General features: G+C 36.3%; 1 protein-coding gene across 5 annotated transcripts in view; it reads left to right on the plus strand.

Annotated features, from left to right (window-relative positions):
* Positions 1-23690, plus strand: part of stumps (DBB domain-containing protein stumps) — a 75285-nt gene that overhangs the window by 27374 nt on the left and 24221 nt on the right. Inside the window, exon 1 of one of the 5 annotated variants that reach the window (XR_011176976.1) lies at positions 11063-11550. The exons of 3 other annotated variants lie outside the window; for them this stretch is intronic. The gene's annotated coding sequence lies outside the window, so the exon portion shown is untranslated. Of the gene's footprint in view, positions 1-11062; positions 11551-17849; positions 18001-23690 lie in introns of those variants that run through there. One more of the 5 variants, XR_011176973.1, reaches the window with a different exon arrangement.

The following is a 23690-nucleotide window of genomic DNA, read 5'->3' on the forward strand; positions in this document are numbered from 1 at the left end:
CGAACGTTTTCAAAAATGAATTAGAATCCTCTTTCAAAAAACTACTTTAACTTCTGTTACTTGAGATGTATGACAGCGTATATGACAAAAAACTGTAAGTGTTCAGAACTCAAATACAAATGTAAATAATAGGGCATCCGGCATAATATACCATAGGTATAACAAAAGCTAGTGGATTCTGGGGTTCAATTTATTGGTGGTATTGGAAAGTTTCCAGCCGTTCAGGACAATGGCCGAGAAGAACGAATAGCCTCGTGGAAATAAAACCCGTAATTCTAGGTACCCGTAGTTTTCAAGAGTCTTGCTCGGTCTGCGACTCATATGCAAGCCACATGAACAGGGACGTTGACGATTTGCTGCCCACGCTGATTTCCAAAAAGAAGAAAGTGTCCTTTCCATCAATTTATGGCCAAAATTTGAACCGTTTTCCCTTCAGAAGACACTTTAATTCTTACGAACAGTCGGTCTGGCCACAAGGCCTCTGAGTTAACCTCAATATTTAAGTACACTGAGAAAAATTTCATTTGTTATAGTAACTTGAAAAATTCAGTAAAACAGGTACCGTTAAAAAAACTGTTTGAATATTGTTGGAATTACGAAAAACGGGGTACACGTAACCATTTTGCGCTATCGTCGATCCTTTTTTGGTAATTGCAACGCAAAATCAGTTTGTGAAGTTTACTCTACTTTTTTAGTTAAACAAGGCTTCAACGTCAATTTATTGTTGCACAAGCATTAAATTTTCGCAACAGTTACAAGAAAATATAGTAACAGTGATGATAATGTGAAAGAATAGTAACGGATACTAAAGTTTCTGGTAACAGCAACAAAACTAATTTTCATTCTGTATCTAGAATTATATTTTTCGACTGTGATAAAAAATGGAAATAGTTAAGGACTGAGCGGTAACCGGAGCTAAAAACTTCTCTCAGTGTAGCAGCTCCGAACTTTGAACTATAACCAACGAATTTGTGAACCTACAATTTGTATCAAACTTCATTACTATCCAATATTACTATTATACGAATTTTTAATCTTGTACTTTAATATTGTGGCCCGGTGCATTTAAAAATCGACTGCGTTATAAAGTTTCAAACAGCAACATGTTTGCACGAGGAACATCTTAAACTTTAAGCAAAGGCATTCCTTAATCAGTTTCTATACGGGATTTCTGACAACTAATTACTCCATTTCTTGCTAATTACTTTCTTTCTTGATATGCAATAAACAATTGCGAAAATAATATAATAACACAAACTCAACCGCGCCGTGAACCTCAGAGATTAAATTGACTCAAGCGAATGTTAGGACACAACTTGTCACTTTTAGGGATCTTACTTAAGGCCCCGCTGACCCGGTGTGTCATGTACGTATTTCGTGACGCCAGAAGCGAGGAAATTTCCTTGTCAAATCTTGCGAGAACGGGGGTACGAATCTGACTAGAAATTTTTTTAAATCGTAGCTTGAATAAAAGTGTACGTTTGTATCTCTGTCATTACCAACGTAGGTCGCTGACAATACTTATTACGAATAATGATGAAATGAATAAAATCACGTCACATCAAACATGCCCGATCGGAAGTACCGACGTGTTGAATTGTTAAATATTTACCGCTTCTACGATTTCAGAAATTCTTTCACTTCCCACGGGGAGATAGAGATGTAAAACAGCATACATGTAATCCGGGAAAACCTATTCCAGCAGTTATCTTTCCGTAAATATTGAACGATTCGACGAGGAAATTTTCAGGTGACAAGAGCCCGTTCATAATCGACAAGAAATCTGTCTCTACTTGTAAGTGATTTCAATGGTTGGATCTAACGAAACTGGCCAATGAAATCAGCGGCCGTAGATCAGCGTTGACGTCCAGAAGGGTTGTAAACGCTTATGACGTCACGAAAGTGATATTCACAATGCCAGGTTAGTCAGGCTCCTTAATATCTGAAATAACTGTATTCCAAATCATTCATAACAGTCTATAACTGTATAACGATTTTTATTGGTCGTGTTATATCACAGAAGAGAATGTAATAAATAACAATAGCTTCATTCAAACAGTAAGAAAAACATAAATTGTTGAAGCATGGGAAAGAACTAAAATAAACATTGTCAAGCATAAAAAATGTTTAACACTCTTGAAATGTAGTGAATAATAATAATATTCCGATCTAAAAACACGAACTGGACGAAAAAAAGACTATCGAACTAGTCAATTCTAATTTTAATACAACGCTGTACAAATAAAACTGCTCAGAAGGAAAACACGAGAACTTAACGAAAAATAGTGACAATGCTTTGAATGATAAAATATTCCCAATTTTCAGAGATCGGGGTTAGCAGTAATTTGTAATAAGAAAGAAGCTCCGTCATACGTGGATTACATAATAGAATGCAAAATTATGCAAATTCCTACAGTACAGTTCAGAATTTGAGTACACGTAGACAAGTTATTTCCTTATTGAAAGAGTCTTAACTCCTTTAAGCCGTTTGCATAATCACTCCACATTGTTTTCATCTCTGTAACAAGTGATTATGAACGTGACTCGCACAGCTTAAACTGGCCAGAATCTTCCGAGACGTTTGCGCTTCACGCTTCGTATACGTGTGGAATAAAATAATACTCTTTGGAATTTTACCTCCTGACGAAGAAGGAAAATAAAGAACAAAATGAAAAAAAAAACGTAACACTATTTTTCCGTTTTCATTCGATGCAATATTTTTTTGACAATATTAAATAGTACGTAGATCTATGCAGTTTGATTAGATTAATTGTATTTCGTGCCAATTCTAGTTCGGTTATTGTGATGTTACAAAAACGTGATAATGTCAACTTAAAAAAGTAATATTCGTAATGTTTTTGTAACATTTTGATTAAACGATGGTGTGATATTCCTTTATAAAATTTCTATGATATTTCTCAGGTGGGAAAAAAAACAATGCTTATAAATATTCGACAGCGAGAATCTGATTTCGAAATTTTCATCACGACTTTCGACAAGGTACTCCAAGTTCTAGACCGCAAAAATCAGATTGATTTTTTTGATGTTGAGGCTTAAACTTCGAATCCTATGGCCTCTGATTGGAAATCTTGTATGCTATCTACTCGGCTAATTTTAAGAAGCGCTTGTTTACTGCGACATAAAATGAGGCTACTAACAGTAAGCGATACAGGATCGAATTCAGGACGTAGTAGAATTCCTATGAATTTTCATGATTTGAAAATAAATACTGTATATGTTTAGGAATAGTTGTATCTTATAGGTACGTAAGGAAAAATTGTAACTAGGCCGGAGGAAAACAATCAGACGCTAATGCTTGTCGCACATGTAATCATTGCATTGGTTGGGTTACATTTGAGTAATAATTTTACAACAACTGTGATTGGTCATCGTCCACTTCGAAACATTGGAATGTCACAAAAATTTCGTGCCGAGAATGTTTCTATTACATCTATAAAGTTAAAATTAGAATATTTGATAATATAGCAAACAATCGGAACATTCAGATCGTCTTGTAGAAAAATTATACGTATAATATGGTAGAATTATTATAAATTATAACAAAGATGTTTTAATTCCCTTGCTTTGAAAGTATTGAAATTAAAACATTTTTGTAACGTTGAAAATTTATATAACAGCTGAAATGTTTCTAATTCCTCATAAAAATATGCCAGATAAAACGTTACAGAATGAATTTTATGAAAGCGGTGACGACTAGCTATTTAATTGTTTTATTTTTTCAGCGCATGCCCTTCGCATCTATTTACAAAAAGACATTATCTCGCAAGTCGATTGTTCTGTATTTTATACGCCTTGCCTGTATACGCAGCGCTATAGGAGGACACCGTGCGGTGTTTGAATATGCGTGAAATATTCAGGTCACTCCTCAGGGTCCAACACTTTGGAAGATTTATTGCTTAGAGTGAGTATACAAATACGGCTTACGTATTGAGGTCAGTTTCCAGGATAAGGCCCTTCAGAGGAATCTTGAGCTAGGCCCTGCTTATACCTACAGCAGCAATTCAGAAATGTCATTGACTACTTGAAACCCCATGCATGTATGACATCGAGTCAATCGTTGACTTGGGGCTTTGCAATAATGCTCTAGCGATCCAAACTATTCCACTAATCAAGAAGTACGACGAACATGATAAATGATCTATGAATTTTTTAATCGGTGCCATAGGTAATATTAAAAACGCATAATAAACAGGTTGGACATGTTTCGAGCTTCTTCGAAGAGACCATAATTTAACATGTAACGGCAACCTAAACAAAGTCGTGGATTAACGTTGAAATCACATTTTGTAAATGTTACGCAAAATGGTTCACAGATCCGTTTTCAAACGTATTGCGAACAAGTCAGAGATTTCATTACCAAATGACATTACAGAAACATTGACAGTGCATAGTGACAAACCAGTTTAGAGACATGTTGTCAATCACACATTAAACGGTATTAAACCCTTGGTTACTAAATATTCGAGATGATTAAAAGTGTGCTATCGAATGAAAAAATGTCTACAAAATCAACGCCCTAGTTAAAGGTGGTTTAATTATTCGCAGTAAAACAGATTCTTTTTTTTAAATCATTTACCACTTTCACGCATATATTAATCGTGTTCTTATCAATCTCCAGTGATATTATCAATCATATAAAAAATTTTGGCATGGTGGATAGTTAGCAACAATACACCCTATGCATAATCAATTCAAGCAAATTGACGTTGGACAAAAGAAGAATAAATTACCGTCGATAAGAACGGCATGTTTTATAAGCGAAACGGAATACACACGTACACCGGATGAATGGATCGTACATGGTTCGATACTCATTGGCTACAACTCGACAGTTGATACAAACTGATTGATTGCTATCAATTAGAGGGGGTCAAGAGACTCGTATATCGTTAATACGGATAAATAGATGAACCTAGGACATAATTCGTTGTTGTAAAGGAGAAATCTACAACATCTTGTATCTATATTATTAATTTAACCAGTTGACAAGATCCGTAACGACATCTAATCCAATCCTCATCTATCATATAGTAAATTATTTCTGCAGCAAGAATGAAACCCAGAACTTAAAACTCATTTACCAAAAGTAGTCTGTGAAACTTGTCGTTCAGCGTCAAAGAGAGGCAATCGAAGCTACATTTTAGGCCTTTACTAACGTTTGTGAGAAAATATTCCTACATGAGTGACGGAATCCGCGTCAGCTGATATTTTCAGAAATGAGAGTATATACCGCAAATGAAACTACGGTTGCCTATCTACTGGCGTAGAGTGACTAGTTTCATGGAAAAGTTCCCGTATAGCGATGCCTGTCAGTTCTTAGCACTTTTGGAAACGAAAAGCAAGTATCGCAAACTTAGGAGTATGGTCCGAATGTGATTTTTTTCTTTGACAAATTTAACACACTCAAAAGAACAACAACAACAACGTTAGAAAAAATAAAGAGAATACGTTTCAAGTATCACCGGCAACGCGTAATGACGCTTGGGTTGCCTATAGTAAGGCGAAACGATGACACAATGAGTTCAAGCCTAGCGATCTGTAATTCCATAACTCGATCTCGCCTCCAGAAGCTAGACCATACGGCAAAAATTCTTCATTTACCCTAAAAACGCGCACAAAGCCTCTTTGATTTTAAGAGTGGACGAAACGCTACCCTGATGCAGTCAAAAAATATTCTCGCTATGATCAACTGTACATTTTTCCATACAATAGAACCCTCTGTGTGTGGCAACAGGGCCAGAGGCGAGTGTATAAGTATGAACCGAAATGAAGAAAAAGTATGAACCGAAGTGAACAAAAAGAGAGGTATTAAAAGAAAAGGAAAATTTATTATAACACAACAACTGTCACTTTTATAGTCGAGATTGCCATCATTTATTGAATATCTCTAATTCTTTCGGGCACAAGTTTTTACCCTTGAATCTTAGAAATCATATGTGCTAGTTTTCATAAATTAAAAATTTTTAATACATTATTCATAATCGCTTCCTGTCCCACCGTACCCATCTCGACCCTACAAGCTATTATATAAGATATTCCATACGGGGTAAGGGAGGGTTGAGTCAGTATTTATCATTAAGAGAAGAAACCCAAAATTCGAAATGACATGAGATTTACACAAATTATTTCTAAAAGTAAGTATCTACGATGATTTAGTGGTAATGTGAAGATCGGTAATACATCGGGAGCGCTCACTTGCGATAAGTGTATAACCAGTCCATCATAAATGTATAGAATTTGTTTTTTTTTAAATCTTGAGACGTTGATACTTTATCACGCTTCAATTTTACACACGATTTATTGCTGGCAGTGTTAGTTCCCATTTAATGTACCGTCGTTATGAATTATACCGTTCTTAGGTTTGTTGAGCTTGTAGATGAATCAGACACGACTATATTGGCGATAATACCGAGCGCATGAGATAGGAGCTTTCCAAGAAAGACCGAACGAACACGTGTTCTATCTCGAGGCATAATCTCGGCGCCTTAGCTCTTCCCTGGGGTCACATTGGGCCATCTTTTCCGGGTCGAACACGTCTATGAAGAGGCTTTCGCCTTCCGCCCGAGCCGATTGCTTCAGCGATAGTCAACTTTGGTGTCAAAAATGCGACCCTCGATCCTCTTACCTTTCGAAAAGAAGAACTAAATCGCCCTTCTTTCGTGATCAAAAATTTAACAGAGCTATTCAAGTTTCCGTGCGTAGTCAGTCTGTGAAACGACCGAGATTCATTCAGATTCTGAATCACTCGTCATGTTTATACGCAACACTTGACCACAGGTTTTCAGAAATTTCCTATGACGCTGTTACAGATACAGAAATACGTGCGTATCGTAATATGTAACATCGCATAACTGAATAAAAAATAAATGGGTAAAAGATGACGTATAGGAATATTCTCTGGCAGGCTGTCATTGCATATTAATCTTCCAGGCTACGAAAAAGCTCAAGTCAAGCTATAATGTTGGTTTTTAATTTTGAAAGGAACAACGTTGTTTTCGTACATGCGTTAATTAAATTAGAGACACACCGTACGTAATACAAGTTTGTTCTGTTTCCGGATACAAAATAGAACATTTTTGAACTCTGTATTAACCATTTTTAGGATTTCCCAAGTTACAGAGGAACGGCTAGACCGATTTGGACGAAATTTTGTTGATAGATACGTTCAGTACTTGGTGGAGACTTGTCACAAAATTATTGAAACTTCTGGAACTTTCGGTTACGTATAATATTTTAAATTCTGAAAAAACAGCCAAAGCGATTCAATTGAAATTCCGGAACAAAATCAATCACACCATTTATTTTTTTTTTTTACAAAATAGTGCCAATTCCAACTTAAAAAATAATCAATTGCCTCGGTCTCCCCTATTTGAACATCTAACGAACTGAGCTGTGCTTTGAGAACAATAAACGCTATCATCCGGTTGTGCCTGTTGTAAAAAGCTAATCTTCTTTGTTCACCCGTCTACTTAAAATGTCAATTGTCGTCACTCATAACGGAAGTGGTAATGCAATGCTGGTCTGAATTATATCTCTGCTGTCCAGGATACAAAATAATTTCCGTAGACGCAAGTGCGCAGGCAGTGCGTCAATGAGGATATACGATTATTATTATGATGTTATGTGTGTATATACCTTATACATATATTATAACACGAGTATGTTTATTTATTAGGTTTATGTTTCAATATTCAATATACAACTTACATAAATATACATAACTATACATAGATGTTGGGGTGATCCTTATTTGGGGGTCGAAAAAATTTTCGTTACTCAAAAAAAAAAAAAAATCTGTCTACAGTTTTAAGCTACCGTAATAACTGCAGGATACGGGTTTCAAGGAACTTGAAGCTTCCCGTTCGTGTAAAGAAAAGAATTAACCTCAGGTAGATCAAAAAAATTCTCAGCCGGTAATAATATTCATGATATCCACGTCATAGATATAACTGTTTGATTGCTTATAAAATAATTTATCAAAATTTTACATAGTAATTTTTTTCATGCGTTTATTATTATTATTCATGACATATTCAAAACTGTGTATTGGGTTATCGTTACATTCTTTTATCAATTTCTCGTAATAGTGATATCTATGATTTGTAATTATCAACTCTTCTTCATCCGGATTTTAATACGTCATTTTATTAACTGGCTCAGGAAGTCCGAAATCAGAGCAATTCATGTTTTCCAAACTCAGAATGTCAGTAATTTCTTTCAGTGCTATATAATCCAATAATGATTTTCAGTAAGACCTTCATAAAGGTATTGCTAAACACTAGTTTCATTCGGAAAAGATATATTATCTGAATCTGTTGATGAAAATTTTTTTTTAAAATAACAAGCATCGCGTATCGCCATCTCAATGGCAAATTATTTTACCTCAAATTGTCAACAGACATATGGAAAATCCAGCTGTCCTTTGAGTTTATACAGGGAGAATCGATACAACGGGTAACACACAAGCCCCATTAATGAGACGGTCAAAGTTCCCCATATCAAAAAATGCAGACAACCATTATCCTTGTTGCTTCTCATCGCTCTATCTTCTTTTGGTCACATCCGATGACATGTTAATGACGGATGATGAATTACGCATTTCATTGGCAAGCCTCGGACTTGAATTTGAAGTTGTTTCTAATCTGTCCTCAATTCGATGTTTCAGATTACATAATACAGAAGAGTCGGTTTCGTCTTAACGTTTTGAAAACGGTGTAAAATTTTCCATGCACAATAAGCGTCGGGCTTAATTTAGATATTGCGTGCAAGCATAACAAGCAAAAGTATAATTTTTAAAATGGTACAAATGCAAGATAAAGCAGCAGTTTGGATTTCGTCGAAATCTTTGAGGTGTATGTACAATCACGCGAGAGCTACAGGGCGAGAGAATAAATGATAAACCATCCCAAAGGACATGTCCTAACTAAACACAAAGCGGGTATTCTGTCGTCGACGCAGGCGTCTCGAGTATAATGTGCGTTCAGGATTACGGCGAGATATTTTCAGCGCCATACTTCACCTACTATACAATTATCTCAATCCAGCCGATCCCGAAAAAACTATCAGAATTTTAACTCAGTAATATATAATAATAAACACCACGAATACAGGTATGGTATGATCACATCTACCTTGAATACATTGTAACGTGGCACTTTGATGCCACCGTTACACAAAGCTCCCTGAACCTTGGATGGTCTAACTTACTGTTAAGGTATTTTTAGCGAAGTCACAGAATTCTGAAATTCATATTCTGGTTTCTTGGGACATTTTTTTTTTCTTTTTTTTTTTTGGATTTACTTTTGGCTTGACCGTAAGAGCTACCAGAAGCCATGAGCTGCAACATTTGTTTTATTTTATTGTATTTAGTTTAAATTTTAGTGTCGAGGCTGCGAGGTGGTTGAATTATGACCCGACTCGCGTTCTTTTGGTAATCGTAAACATCTTCAGTTTTCACGAAAGAATTTTGAGAACTCTCATAGCGAGATTTTTGCCAGTCGTTGGCCAAACCGTGTTGTCTCATTTTTCAAATATTACTTACAATACACAGCTAACCGTGAGTGGTGAAGAAGGCAGAGGAAGCAGCACATTATCAGAGAAATCAGTGTAGCAATGAGTCTCACACAAAAAAATTGATCGAGAATTTGACTTCACAACTGATCATGGATCATCGTGGATGCCAAAATTTGGCTGTCAACAGTATTGCGAACGATAAGAAGAGGCCGTCAGATTATCCAGACTTACAATTAGCGGTCGGATAAAAAATAGTGTTTGAAGGTGTGATGATTTGTTAGTTGAACCGTCATCTTACGCCCTTTCGATACAAGATCATCGTCGGTGATTAGCATACGTCTTTAAGGATTATAGAAATAAATTCTCCGCACGAGATAATTAATCCAAAGCTCGACAACGTCAAAGCCTGAATTTAATTCCATTCGAATTTTCCCAAATAGCCACAAAGAGTCTTCATAACAACAATAGTTATACTCGTACTCGACTTACTAATAAAGTTGTAACAGTCTTTCCAATCTTACGACTCCGGACGCGGTGCTAGAGGTCAAGCTGATTCATCGCGATGCTGAGGAAAGGGGCCCCGTCCACAGCTGGTCGAATAACGTATCTGAATACGCGAGGAGTTCAATACTTATCTAAAGAATTTTTAACTTTGACTTGAGGAAACAGGAGGCAACTTTATCCACTGAAATAAAAACAACGTTGACGATCAAGATGCGTCTAAAGAATTATGTGCAGTAAGCTTCATTAATGGGTTCCCAGTGGCTCACTATTTTTTTTTTTTTTTTGGGGGGGGAACTCAACTCGAATGAGTTTCCTTTCTAAGCAAATTTTATATGCCAATGACTAGCGGTGCAAGTGACAGGGGAAACAAACGATACCTGGATACGTGACCATAGACTGATCAAATTTCCGTAGAAAGAAAACTCATTTTAGTTTTGAATCCAAAAAAATAGTGAGCCACTGGGAACCCATTAACGAACATTACCCTACGCGTATTGAAACAGAAAAATAACTCCTTACTAATCCAGTGTACGTCGAAATGGTTTTTGAAGAATCAGGGACCTCAGTACTGTATCACCTTCGACCGAAAATGAGGTTCCAACGAATTTATAAATGTGATCGAGTGATTCAGCCGAAAACAACAGTCGTCAGTTCACTTGACGCCGGTTGATTTTTTCCCGTGAGTCAGGCAAACTGGGTTTTTCTAAAAAAAAGTAATGGCATCGTAACGGAATCGGTAGTTTTCGACGTTCGGTATTATCGTAGTTCTACATACTTCATGCTAACGAGTGAGGATGCGCAGGAAGACCCGTGTAGGATTTTATTACAGTACTTGACCCGCCATTGATAACAATTGGGGGGTCTACTCATCGAAGATTGTGGTCGGACAGAAAGCCCCTTGAAATACGGCGACGACGCGCAGTGAGTCAACCACGTGCACTTGTGATTTGATCTGCGCATGCGCCGGCCGCCGCCTCAACAACTCGCTGAGTTCTCGCTTCCATTTAGTTTACAGTAGCAACAAGTCTGGTTCGCCTGGCTGTGGGTGGATGGATAGATGTTGATTTGCGTCGAGAGAAGGAACACGGAAATTCGTATATTTTCATCGAGATTAAGTGCGACGCTGCGATTATGCTACCACGGTGATATGTTTTTTTCCACCGACTGTTTACACCGCAGTTTTCGCCGATCTCGGTGAGTGCAGCCGCACTTTCGGTAGCCGCAGTGTTCAAATTTTGAAATATTTGTTCAGTTTTTATTTTTCCTGTGGATTTTTTGGTTTCCTAAATTTTTCCCTTGCACCGATATTGGAATACAACGCACTGCGCTCGCTGCTGGTTGAAGACAAACGTCACCACTCCAATATTGCTGTAATTATCAATTAGAAGTACCGGGCTTAAATTGAACTTTTCGCAAAGTTATCTCCGAGACGTGGGCTGTAGCTGAATTACACTCGCATAATGGGCATTAGAAAAGAAGTCAGGGAGGCCAGAAAGTACGCTGCTTATCTTGGTAAGGAAATTGTCATATATATATTTTCCAAGCATCAAACCTGCTTTGGGTATTCAATTCAAATATTGTGTCATTTATTCAATGTATTTATTGCTTGCAATTAGTTGCGATAATATTTTTTTCGGGAAGTCTTTAACTATTTGTACCTCATTTCGTTAAGATTCTGATGATTGAGTCTTAATTTATTATAACAATTCTACGATACTTGAAGTTTGTGATACCGCGTGTATATAATATCCTTTATTGTACGGATTCTAATCCACGCCGCTAGGTGCGAAATTCTCTCACGGGCGAAACACAATCTTGCCACTACGTATCAAGATGTTTGTTTCGCTTTCACATTCACCGTCCAGCAAAACTTGACTTCGGAATTTGCACTATTGATTTCAAAAGTTGCGTTATCTCCTTCCTGAAAATATGAACAATTCGCATGTCCTTCTAATGTTCCATGTGTTCCAGAATCGCTCTGTATGATTCTTCAATTACATAAATTTATATTGCGATGCGTCGGTCATAAGAGTGTAAGAAACGAAAACCGAGTTTGAATAATAATCGATTATACTCGATTAATCGGAAAGAATAATCTTCAATCGAAAATCGATTGTTTTTGGACATTCTTAACTCTTATTAACTACTCTTATACTTTAAGTATCTATACTGACTTCTTGTGATTCCTCAAATCTGCTTTATTCTGTTACATCATGTCATGTTAGATCCCACATCGTGTAGTTGCCCGCGTCTATCGTACTATCGTATTCAAGTTCTTTTCTTAAAGCTACGATTAGTGCATCTTTGTTCTGCGTTATCATTAAGTTATCGTTTGCTATAAGGTGTGTAAAATCACATTTATCATCTCATTCTGCCCTAAAGCGTAGCTAGGGCATAATAAATTTATCTGTCTGTCTATCTCCGGACAGAACGGGATAAACTGACGAACGTCAATTTTCTGTCTCGTCAGAGAGGAACGAAAGTAATCAAATCTGACTAACCGGGCCTCTCGTAGATAGCGTACAAACATATTCAGTGTGTGAGTGCGTAGGTCAGGCTCAATGTACAGACGTTCGCTCTTAACGAGCTAGATCATGTTTCAATTTTTATCGCCACTGCGCTTCGTAAAGATTAAATGAGATTCAGATTATTTGGTTAACTTTCCTTTGAATATCCAATTGCTTGTAGAATCTGCTTCTGAAATTTTCCTTAATGAATCCTTCGAGGCAACACATTGTCAAGGACATCTGACAGGCAGACAATTTTTTCCGCGATTAATTTTTCCTTATTCCTCAACCGCATAAACTTCAGCAAGACCAGTTGCACCATGTCATAAATATTATCGAATTGTAGGCACTAGTAGTACACCATTACTTTTGTAAATCATAGCCATATCGGTTATGCCTGGAAGACCCATCCAGAGAAAATGGCATTCTGAAACAAATTCTTTGCGCGAGGCAGTTTATTGACGTAAATCACATTGAGTTAACTGCTCGCTGTAACCAGAAAGAAAAAGTCTGATTCATATCGTTCAAATGCTGCTTTCATACATTGCATAGACAGGACAGGATAATAACTGTATCTGTGTATATTTATGTGGAGTATATCTTTATTTGTTTCTTTTTTTTTTTTGTTGTTATTTCTACAATGTTTCATAATTATCCGCCTTGCGCCTGTCGTTGAACTACATACATTAGCAGAACTAGATTTTTCAAAGAATTAACGGGTGAATTAGTTGTAATAAAAATTTTCGCCACCAATAACCTTCTTCCCTCGGGACGTTCTAGTCGATGAAAGTAAAATTATAGTTCACAATGCGTACTTACAGAAGCACAAAGAATCTTCAAGACTGTTCTTCAAAGTTGTTCGTATAATATAAGCGTCTTATTAAAGGCTGAATAATAATTTCTTGTATATGAAGTGTAATTGATTTTTTGCACATAGCAGGTACAAGGAGTTTAAAACGAGCATTAAATTCTGAAGTCTTGATTAGAAAAGAAAAATTAAAATTAGTTGAGACATTCGTTGAAAATGAATTGAATAATTGGCGATGGTTTTCACGCACTCAGGGACTCGTAAATAATAGAGCCTTCTTTTTCAGAGAATCTATTGATTTTGGTTTTGTCTCAATCAGACCCTGGGTTATTTTGGAGTAGTAGACCTGTTAGACGGTCTTAGGTATGGAATAAACTACGTAAAAATATTTTGCTTGCTTTTTTGAAATAAGTTAAAATTACTTGTTTCGAAAAAATGCGTCGTAAGAATTGTCGAGATGTGTATTATAGTAATTATTTCAATTGTAGGAAACCATATCAAAGAATTCGTTGATATTACGGAATATGTAATGTTTATTTGGCATCGTTTGTAAATTGCAATGCTGATGAAGTATGGTAGAGAAAGAACACACGCGTAATTCGTTAATGGAAAATCTCGAAAAGGATCGATTATTTTTTTTTCAAAGTAACATGTTTCATAGTTGTAGAAAGAGGAAATAAGACGCTAATTGTTATAATTGCAGCCCTTGATATTAATATTTAGTGGTTCCTGACCGTAAATTTTCGTTTTACATTTAATTTACACGAGAAAATAATTTTAGTTATTTCTGAACTTTGTAGCTCAGTAACGAAGCAATTTACATAGTAAATGTAATACATATTTTTGTAGGCAATTTAATGCTCTACAAAAACGGTTGGATATAATTTTTTGATAACTGAACTGTTTAAAAAATTATTCAATGTTAAAGTTGAAATCATATAAAAATTTACTTCTTTTCGAGATTAACAGCGAAAATACTAGACTTATCACAAAATATTGTTGGTTTTTCTCATCAAGAATTTCAAAACAAATTTTCCCGAGTTGAAAATTAATTGAATGAAATGATTTTAAATCGGTTCAAATGCTTTGAAAAAAAAAACCCCACAATATTTTGTGATGAGTTCAGTATTTTCGCTATTAATCTCGAAAACAATGAAATTTTTCCATTATTTCAGGTATAACCTTGAATAACATTTAAAAGAGTTCAGTTATCAATAAATTACAGCAGGAATTAAATTCCCTACAAATATATGTATCAGAAATTTATATATATTGCCTAGTTACTAAGCTACAATATTCAGAAATAACTGAAATTATTTTCTCGTGTTAATTAAATAAGAAACGGAAAATTGCGTTCAGGAACCACTAAATATTAATACTCGGGGCTCAAGTTATAACAAGCGTCTTACCTTCCTCTTCCGACAACTATCAAACACGTAACTTTGAAAAATAAAAATATTAGATTTTTTTCGACCAGTCCAGTATACACATGCGGCCATTGTGCACAGCGAGATTTATCTTACGATTCACAGATATAACCGAACTGTAAGAAAATAATATAATTTAGGTTCGAAGTCAGGCCCTAGGCCGGGGCAAAAGTTTCCTAGAAATTACGCTGTGGACAGAAGATCAAATCTTAATATCGTCGCGACGGTCGTCGACTAGTCGGCGTCAGACGTCGGACGGCGTAGCGAGTCGATGCCTCAACTTTCCGACGTCGCCGAGAGAATGGAGGAGAATGAAAAGAGATAAAACGATGAATTTTCACCCTCGACTCACCCCGCCTTGCCCAGTAACGCCTCGCATGAATATTACATTGAATATTTCGGCCCTCGGACCCTTGTCCGTCGGATAAGCCGTTTGTATGGGAATGTCTCATTTGTCGTTGTATGTATGCGGACTGCGGCATGCACATCTCTATAATACACCCGTACGTCTGATGTATGCAACTTCCGATCCTCTGGTCTCTCGCGTCTTATCTGCCAGCCATACTTTTATTAACATTGGTACATAAAGAAAGTGAAAATAACCGGACGAGTTAGGATATCGTATGAACGGAACGTATTCCTTCACGTCCTCTCGACCCGACAGCAAAAATTCTAAATATGCTAATATATTTTAGAGTCCGAAAGACAGGCGCCAGTCGAATCGTCTCCGTCTCCGTCTCCACCTCGGAACCTTGAGCATGGATCGTATTGAAGTTAGTCGCGTTGTCGTAACGATTCGTGCTGAGGAAGAAGCGTTATTTTGCGATTTTCGAATTGTTTGAAATTCAGTAAGCCGTAATAAGAGAAAATACACGCGTATTTCGAAATCTTAGTTCCTTCAAAATCACTGTAGAATTAAGAAAATAGGGAATTTTCATGCAATATTTCGTTACGATAACGTTACTAACTTCAACCACGTGAGCAAGGCAGCCTTTAATAAATGAAAAAAATCCTAATTCAATCACATTTTTATTATTTTTCGAACAACTTATTTGGTAAACTTACCGTGAATAGTCGGAGATATGAATGAAGACTAACCCAGGATTACTGAAAGTCATTCTATTCAACCTGTTAACTGCATCGAAATGAATCCCGTTGAAGTTCGACACGTTAATGTCCCAATGCATTTTTAGGAAAAATCGTTATTCCACTGGTTAAATAAATATTGTCTGACTTATTGTTCGTAAACCGTAATAAATTAGTACACACTTGTAGTTGAAAATTCGATTCCTAAATTAGTCACTCTGAAGTTGCAAAATTTCTAATATATATATATTATGATCCAAGGATACATTTTCATGTCAACGTTACTAACTTCAGCCTCATCAAATGAACACATTACTATTTTTTGATAAAAAGACTCGGCTTATCATTCTCTGGTCTAGAACTGTCGATAGTAGTTCCATAAATCTTTAGAAAAAAAAATAAAAATCTTTCGCTCGAACGCAGGAAACTTTGATCGATGTACTTTCTTACAAAGATATTTACTAGAACTTTAGTCTCGAAATTCTATGATATTAACGACAACATTAATTAATTTTTCGTCGTCAGTTCCTCAACGTTTATCATTTTTGAACGACTGTATTAGCATATACAAGGTTTCAACAGAGACGTGCACTTTCTTTGACGAAAGTGATTGGTCGCTACGATTTACATTCTCAACGCGCGAAAATCAACCCAACAGAATCTAATGTATGAAACACGCGTTTTAACCACTACAGTCATCGAGGTTCTCAGATGAGAATGTCAAGCAGATGTAAAGTGCTGCTTAATCACATGCCTCTTTTCTGAGCATACCGCTACCTCGCACATGAGTAGGTACTTTGATGGGTGAGAAAGAAACTGAGTATAGCTGCAAAGGCGGCATCGGAAGAAGAAATGACTGTTTTACAATTAACTACAGGCACTTGATGAAAATAAGATACAGTTTGGACCACCCGCTCACTCTTGCCTTCTACTATATAAACGTTAACATGAATGTTTTCTAACTTTTGAAAAACTCCCTAATATCCTACTACATTATTTCGTATAATTTCCGTTCAGTATTCAAGTTTTACACGTACAGTGGATTAAAGTGAAAGACATCGAAATAACTTCTTATTCCATAACTGCACCCAGTTTTATTATATATACACAGTTTTAATCTAAGGTCAAAACTAACTGTAAATAAATTGCTCACAATCCGATGTTGTGTTGAAAAAACAGAATAAATTTTAATGATTTGTACCAAAACAGCAGAGATTACAATTTGTCTCGAAAGATAATAGCAGTTTTCATCACTCGTTTTATACACTAGTGTGTAAAATCTTGAGCTTGCGTAGAGGACGTCGTTTTTCGCACAAACACGCGCAAAGTACGAGATTTTGTTCGTTTTTTCACTACGTACAGTAGTGCTTTACATATCGTATGCGTAAAGTTGGAAATCGTTCGAAAAGTTGGTATGTTCACTTTACTCATGGTATGCGTAAAAGTACTGCTTTACTTACCGAAAGCACAGGCAAAATCTCGTACTTTACGCGTACAAGTATTTATGGAATTGCTCGTCTCTTATAACCGTAATGATAGAAAGTTCAAAGAATATTCTTTAAAATACTTTTCTGAAGCACGTTTTTTTGATTTTTTTAACGTCTAACGAAGCAGGAGTAGATATACATATGTGTTGGATCTAATTCATTTGCAATTTCCTTGATACATTTTTCATTAGACTTATCATTCTATCGCAGTCTGATGTTGATTTATGAATTTGCCTCGGATCTAATACCTTAATGCCCCGTCAACATCATCGAAGGAAGCAAAAGGCCAAGGTTCTGTTCGCAACCCGTTCGAAAAAGGTTACCGCACGGCTTACATGGCGCGTTTCTTCGTCGATGGCGATTCTCCTTTCAAGACACGTACTTAATAATTATATGGCCATCGCCTAATTCGAAAACTGGCCAACCAAGACAATGGACTTCCCCCCTTGCTAAGACCGCCGGTTGGTTAGTCGCGCGGAATACGTCCTACAAGACAGTGCTTCGACAAACAAAGCGCCATCATCGTCTTGCGATTAGCTATTCGCGTCTCCGCTCGTCTCCAAGTGTAGATAAGATGGCAAATCTGACTCCACGTCTGCAGAGACGCAACAGGCCAACGTTCTTAGACTTGTCCATGGTTACCACGCGTGAGTAGCGTCCTGTAAAACATTCTTCTGAACTCAAATATTACGGGAAAAATGGTGAAAAATTGCTAAGTGCTCTGTTTTTTTATCGAGAAACCACTTTACCAATACGATGGGCATCCAAATTTGAGATTAAAATATTTCCAAAGACTGAAACATAACTTCGCGCACATAACACGACTTCGATCCTTAAACTGCACACCGGGGTCAAAATGACCCCGCGACATCTTCACCGTGAATTCTGTATGAAAAAAAATCCAAAGTTATCTGATTTAATCCAACCCATATAATATGAGCTGCTGTAAAAATCATTCGGCCATTGTCTTTTCAAGAATTCAACTTCACTTGCTCAGATAAATACCTTTTTTTCATTGCACAGTATCTTCATATTTTTTTCCTCACATATCTGTATCTTGAAAGTTATTCAGTAAATTTTCAGCTCGAAATATTAAAAATTCAGTGAGTCGTGATTTTTATAGTAGAGCGATCCACTTTTCTTTTATTTATTTTTTTAATCATATTGACAAATTCATTTTGCTAAAGATGACTAATTCTCCTAGAAACATAATGGTTAAAGAGTATGCTAGATTTTTTTTCAAGTTATTTGAATTGCGTAATGATTTTTGATGCGCGGTCTCCAGCGATAAGCAGCGTAAGGGTTAAGTTACCTTGACTTAGAACTTGAAGCAGTTACGTGCAATGACCTGGCAGAGCATCGGATCATTTTTTGTGTATTCAAGAGACGTCTGACGACCAATTGTCACTCCACTGACTTGTAGAATATCTCAGATTGAACTTGTGTAACTTTAATTGGACTCGTAGAACTTGGAGTGATTTCGCATAACTTGAACTGATCTCGGAAGACATGAAGTAACTTGTCAAGACCTATAATCAGCATAAGTGATTTCATAAAACTTCATACAATTTTGATCTCTTTCATGTTTAGACTGTTTTAAAATATACAGTGACTGTATGTACAATTTCGTGCTACCTTCACAGACTTCGCACAACCCAGAATCATTATATATCATAATTTTGAGTATCCAAATATTACTTGATATGATTTAAAAGAACAATGAATTTCTTTGAAGGATTTTACGTCTCTTGCTCAACTTTAAGTGACATTTCGTGATCTCAGAGACCTTATCGTTGGTCGCACTGTACATTAAGGTGGTTTTATAATATTATTTTAAAATAACCCCATAAGTTAGCTTAATTTGCGTGGCTTTTCAACAACTGTAACAAAACTTGAATTTCGATAACTTCCATCATTATTACGTTGTAATTTCAAGCACGTTCAAAAGATGCTCCACCAATGAGGGCATTGAACTTCAATTTTAGAGACGAATCCCCCAATCTCAACTACCGACCGTGTGATCAAAGGGATCCAACGTCATAAGATAAACAGTTTTCTATCGTTTTCAACAAAAACTGATACCAAAAGTACATCGCTGGCTGAAACCGGATAACGAAGAACCTCCAGGGTTTAGGGAAAATCCAGAAATCGAGTGAGAACGCTCTCCCCATCACCCGGAGCTGGGGTGAAATTTATTGAAATGTGTATGGATCTAACACGAGTCTGTTTCGTAGCTGGCGCGGGCATGCCTTGCTCCGTTACGGTAGTCAAGTTCTATTCTTGTTACTGCCTTCGCTCTGCTCGTACAACGTGCAAGTGCACCCACCACCAACTGTAAACCGGCCTAGTTTACTTACCTTCGTTCCGTAGAACAGTTTACTTACGCTTACTTAAGCTCAGAGAGGGACCCCGACATAAAAGGTATACATCGTTATTCCTGGCCGTCAATTTACAAGAATTTTCCACGCGCAAGGAAATTCGTTGGATACACTTAGTACTTCTTACATACCTGTTCAGGTATACTGAATTTTATCGACAAAGGGCTAAAACTAGCCTTTGTAAGACAGATCCAATGTCTCAATACATAGATGAGACCACACACTCGATTTAGAATTACATATATATTGATCGAGAAAACTTCATCCATGGATTCAACAACCGTATTTTATACTTTGGAAAGAATTTTACCGAAACAGCGTGTTTCACACCATCAATATCTTCAGGCAGTCATTTGAAAAACGAATCAATCATTAAGAGAGCGGTACGGGTCATGTCGTAATTATCATCTGAATTTGCAGCTAAACAATAACTAATAATAGTCAGGCATGGAAATTAAGCAATTACAGTTTATCGGCAACACAATCCGGTTCTTTGCTAGAAAGTTTGAAACGCCAAAGCTTTTAACTGTATAAAAATAGAATTATATAAATATTTTTTGCTTTTTTGCTTTACAGCATAATAGGAGGGTAAAATTTGGTACCTAATTTTTCAGTCAAAAGTAGTTGAATTTTGAAGATAAATTTTAAATCTGTCAATAAAAGTGTCGTTTTCTATCATAATCAAAGCTGCAAACTTAACTTCAGTTATGTTTCCCTTGCTAATAACGTACATTTTTCATATGAAGATTTCGAGACCCGAGAAATTAAAATTGAACCAACCATGTGCTTGAGCGCTAACATAACGAAGGCATTTTTTGTGAAAGAACGATTATTTGTTCACCACTATAAATTGAACAATGAATCAATGAACCGATTAGTGAATATCTAAAACACAGTATGAACCTTCAATCATATACCATTTTTTTTTCATCGATAGATAGTTTTAGAAACTAATTGTCCCCCAAAGGCTGTAGCAAAATCTAAAAAAATTTCATCATAAAAAATGATTATAATCTTATGATAACTGAAAATTCATCATAAAAACCAGTTTACAGTAAACAGAAGCGCAAAGTTGTATACCAAATCCCAAATTCTGAATATAAGCTTACGCATATTATAATTTCGCTTACAACAGTTGTCTAATAAAAGATATTCCCTGATATCTAAATTCTTAAGCAACTGTTTCTAGAAGCGCGGAAATATGAGTAAACGTTCTCGTCTGCGGTTTCAACCACTGTGCGTAATGATTCAAAAATTATTATTCACAGCTTCGTTCATTATTTAAGGCGAAAAATGCTGGAGTAATCGCGAATTTATGCGAATACAGTTCCAGATATTTTCCGAAATAAATATGAAACCGTGCGGTTTCATAGAAACGGGTAGGATAAACGCGCATGCGCGAACAAACTCGGACTCACTGCGCAATACATGTGATGTGATTGTATTCGCGCATGCGCGTTCAGCCTACACGTGACCATCAAAACGCACGGTCTGCGAAGCGAAAATAAAAAAATGTATTACCGGAACTCCCTTCGAGTCCCGAGAGAATTGCGTATGATGTGCATTCCGCGTTATTAAACTGGTTCGTTAATTATGCCTAAATTACACGGTGTATAATTATGTGCCGACCGAGTTACTCGGACTTTTGTTAAAAATGACAGTGTCACCTGTATCAGATGATTTATAGAGAATTCAAAATTCCCTTTAATTAATCCTCGGAGCAGATACAAATTTCGTCCTAAATATCCTATTCGGCAATATAAATATTGGCTAAACTTTTAGCCAATATTACGAAAATTTTTTAAAAATTATAATACTTTCACAAAATTTTGTGTGTGAAAAAAAAATATTTTGTCTTAGGTATTTTTTCAGGGATCGATTCTACAACGTTTAAAAATTATCTAACGATTTTTTCAAAGTTAATCGGACGAGTATAAGTTTAGAAATGGTAGACCGTGAAAAATTGAACACGGTCTCACAGACTCGTGATCGAAAAAATAGATACGGGCTCCAAGGGTTAACGTCCTGAAAAAATTTAACACGTTTTTACGTGCTGCTGAAGTAATCGTAGAATTTTTTCATTGAAATTCGAAAAAGAGTAGCTTTTCTTTTCAAATGTTTTTCGGTAAAATTGTTCCACCACTGCAGTTGTCTAGCGTCTAGACTCCTCGTCATTACACGTCGTGTCATTTCCTCCGTGCGTTTGAAAATGTATACCTAGGTATTTACATCCACGTATCCTATATAATGTACACGTGTCTACACGTATAAGATACACATGGCACGTGTGCATGATGCACCTAAAACGAGAAAATGTAAACAGACGTGGCTATTCCTACAGGAGTTGAGGCTAATGGCTTTGCCCCGGCAAAACATAAACCGAATAATTCTACGGGGTTCGTAGTATATATTACTGCATGCACGGGCGTGTCGTTTGTCGATATTGCGTGGCTAGGCGAGGACTCGGAACCGGAAATACCTCTGTGTCTTAAATGTATTGCGGTTTGGTACGTAACACGCGTGTACAGATATTGTATACGTGACACTCGCACCTTCGCACCTTCGCGTCGTTCTTTTCTATTGGAGAACGGTTTTTTACGTTTGGTATTATAAATAAACTTCTGCGCGTAAAAAGTTTCTATCAATTTTTGCTTCCAAGTTTGCTGGCGGAACACATCGATCTTTCTAAATGGAGATACATCAAACCATTTGAAATTACGTAGAGTCACTTGAATATTTTTAAACTAGTTCAAAGTCTTGAAGTATTGAAGTAAGATAATATATAAATGTATACACGCTCCATCTTATTGTTGAGAAACCGAAATCGATGTATGATCGTCTATTTTATTTTAGAATCGCAGAAAGATCAAAAACTTGACGCTTTTGCGGAGAAACTGTTCGTGATCTCATTTACCTAGCCGGCATGTTTTTGTGCAAAGTAAACACTGTACGAAGATAGAACTTTATGTTAAGATACGACGTATGATAAAGCAGAATCTCGGAAACTTCAGCTTTTTTGAAAAACTACTCTCAATTCGCCAGTTTCTGAATAAGAGAAAACAAAAATCGAAGATGAGTTGAGTGGAAATACCACCTCACACGCAATTTTACTCAAGTGCAGTAAGACATGTGCTGCAATTGCTCCAAATTTATGCTTCCGCAAGATAATTCGAACCTTGTATAAATAAGTATACAACTTGGTATCCTGGGTGGTCGACCAGCCGGGAAAATCAGGAACGTTGAGCGAATCGTTTGATTGTCTCATTCGATTACATCTATCAGTGTAGAACCCAAGAATCATCGATGTCCTTTCCAGATCCCAGTTGTTAATCAATTTTCATAAGTAACAAAAAAATAAATGAATAATAATAATTGAATTAAACTCATTAAATCAAAAGCTGCGATGATTTGTGGTGTGTTTAAGAGGTTACTCGCTCGTCTAGCCCAAATAAAATCTGACAGGAGTTCATATTACAACGAATAATATCTGTGAATGAATAATAGGTTTTTATACTTCTTCATATTTTAGAGACCACGTCTCATACATAAACGTGTCTAACTTGTTCATCGGACCTAAAGCATGACTATTTTACATTTAGGTTACAACAGTTTATGTTAAGAAAAACTTGAGACTCGCTGATTTGTCAACTTGAAAACTGTGACAATATGATAATTAATTCCGGCGGCTGCCGTTAACGGTACTTTCTTTTACACTGTCTTCTTTAAACTCAAATCAACATTAAATTTCTGCAATATACATATACACGTACATTCCATGGGGCATTCCATGACATCTCGAACAAAAATCTACGTCGATGTATCAGATTAGCTTTATAATTTTTTGTATGAAAGTACATGACGAAACACGCAATTCCAATTTTTTTCAGAATTTTTCGACCCAGCGTACCTGAAGTATAATTTAAGGACTTGAAAAAAAACCCAACATTCTAAAATCAGAA

This window comes from Neodiprion pinetum, chromosome 1 (assembly GCF_021155775.2).
Source record: "Neodiprion pinetum isolate iyNeoPine1 chromosome 1, iyNeoPine1.2, whole genome shotgun sequence".
Taxonomy (NCBI): Eukaryota; Metazoa; Arthropoda; class Insecta; order Hymenoptera; family Diprionidae; genus Neodiprion; species Neodiprion pinetum.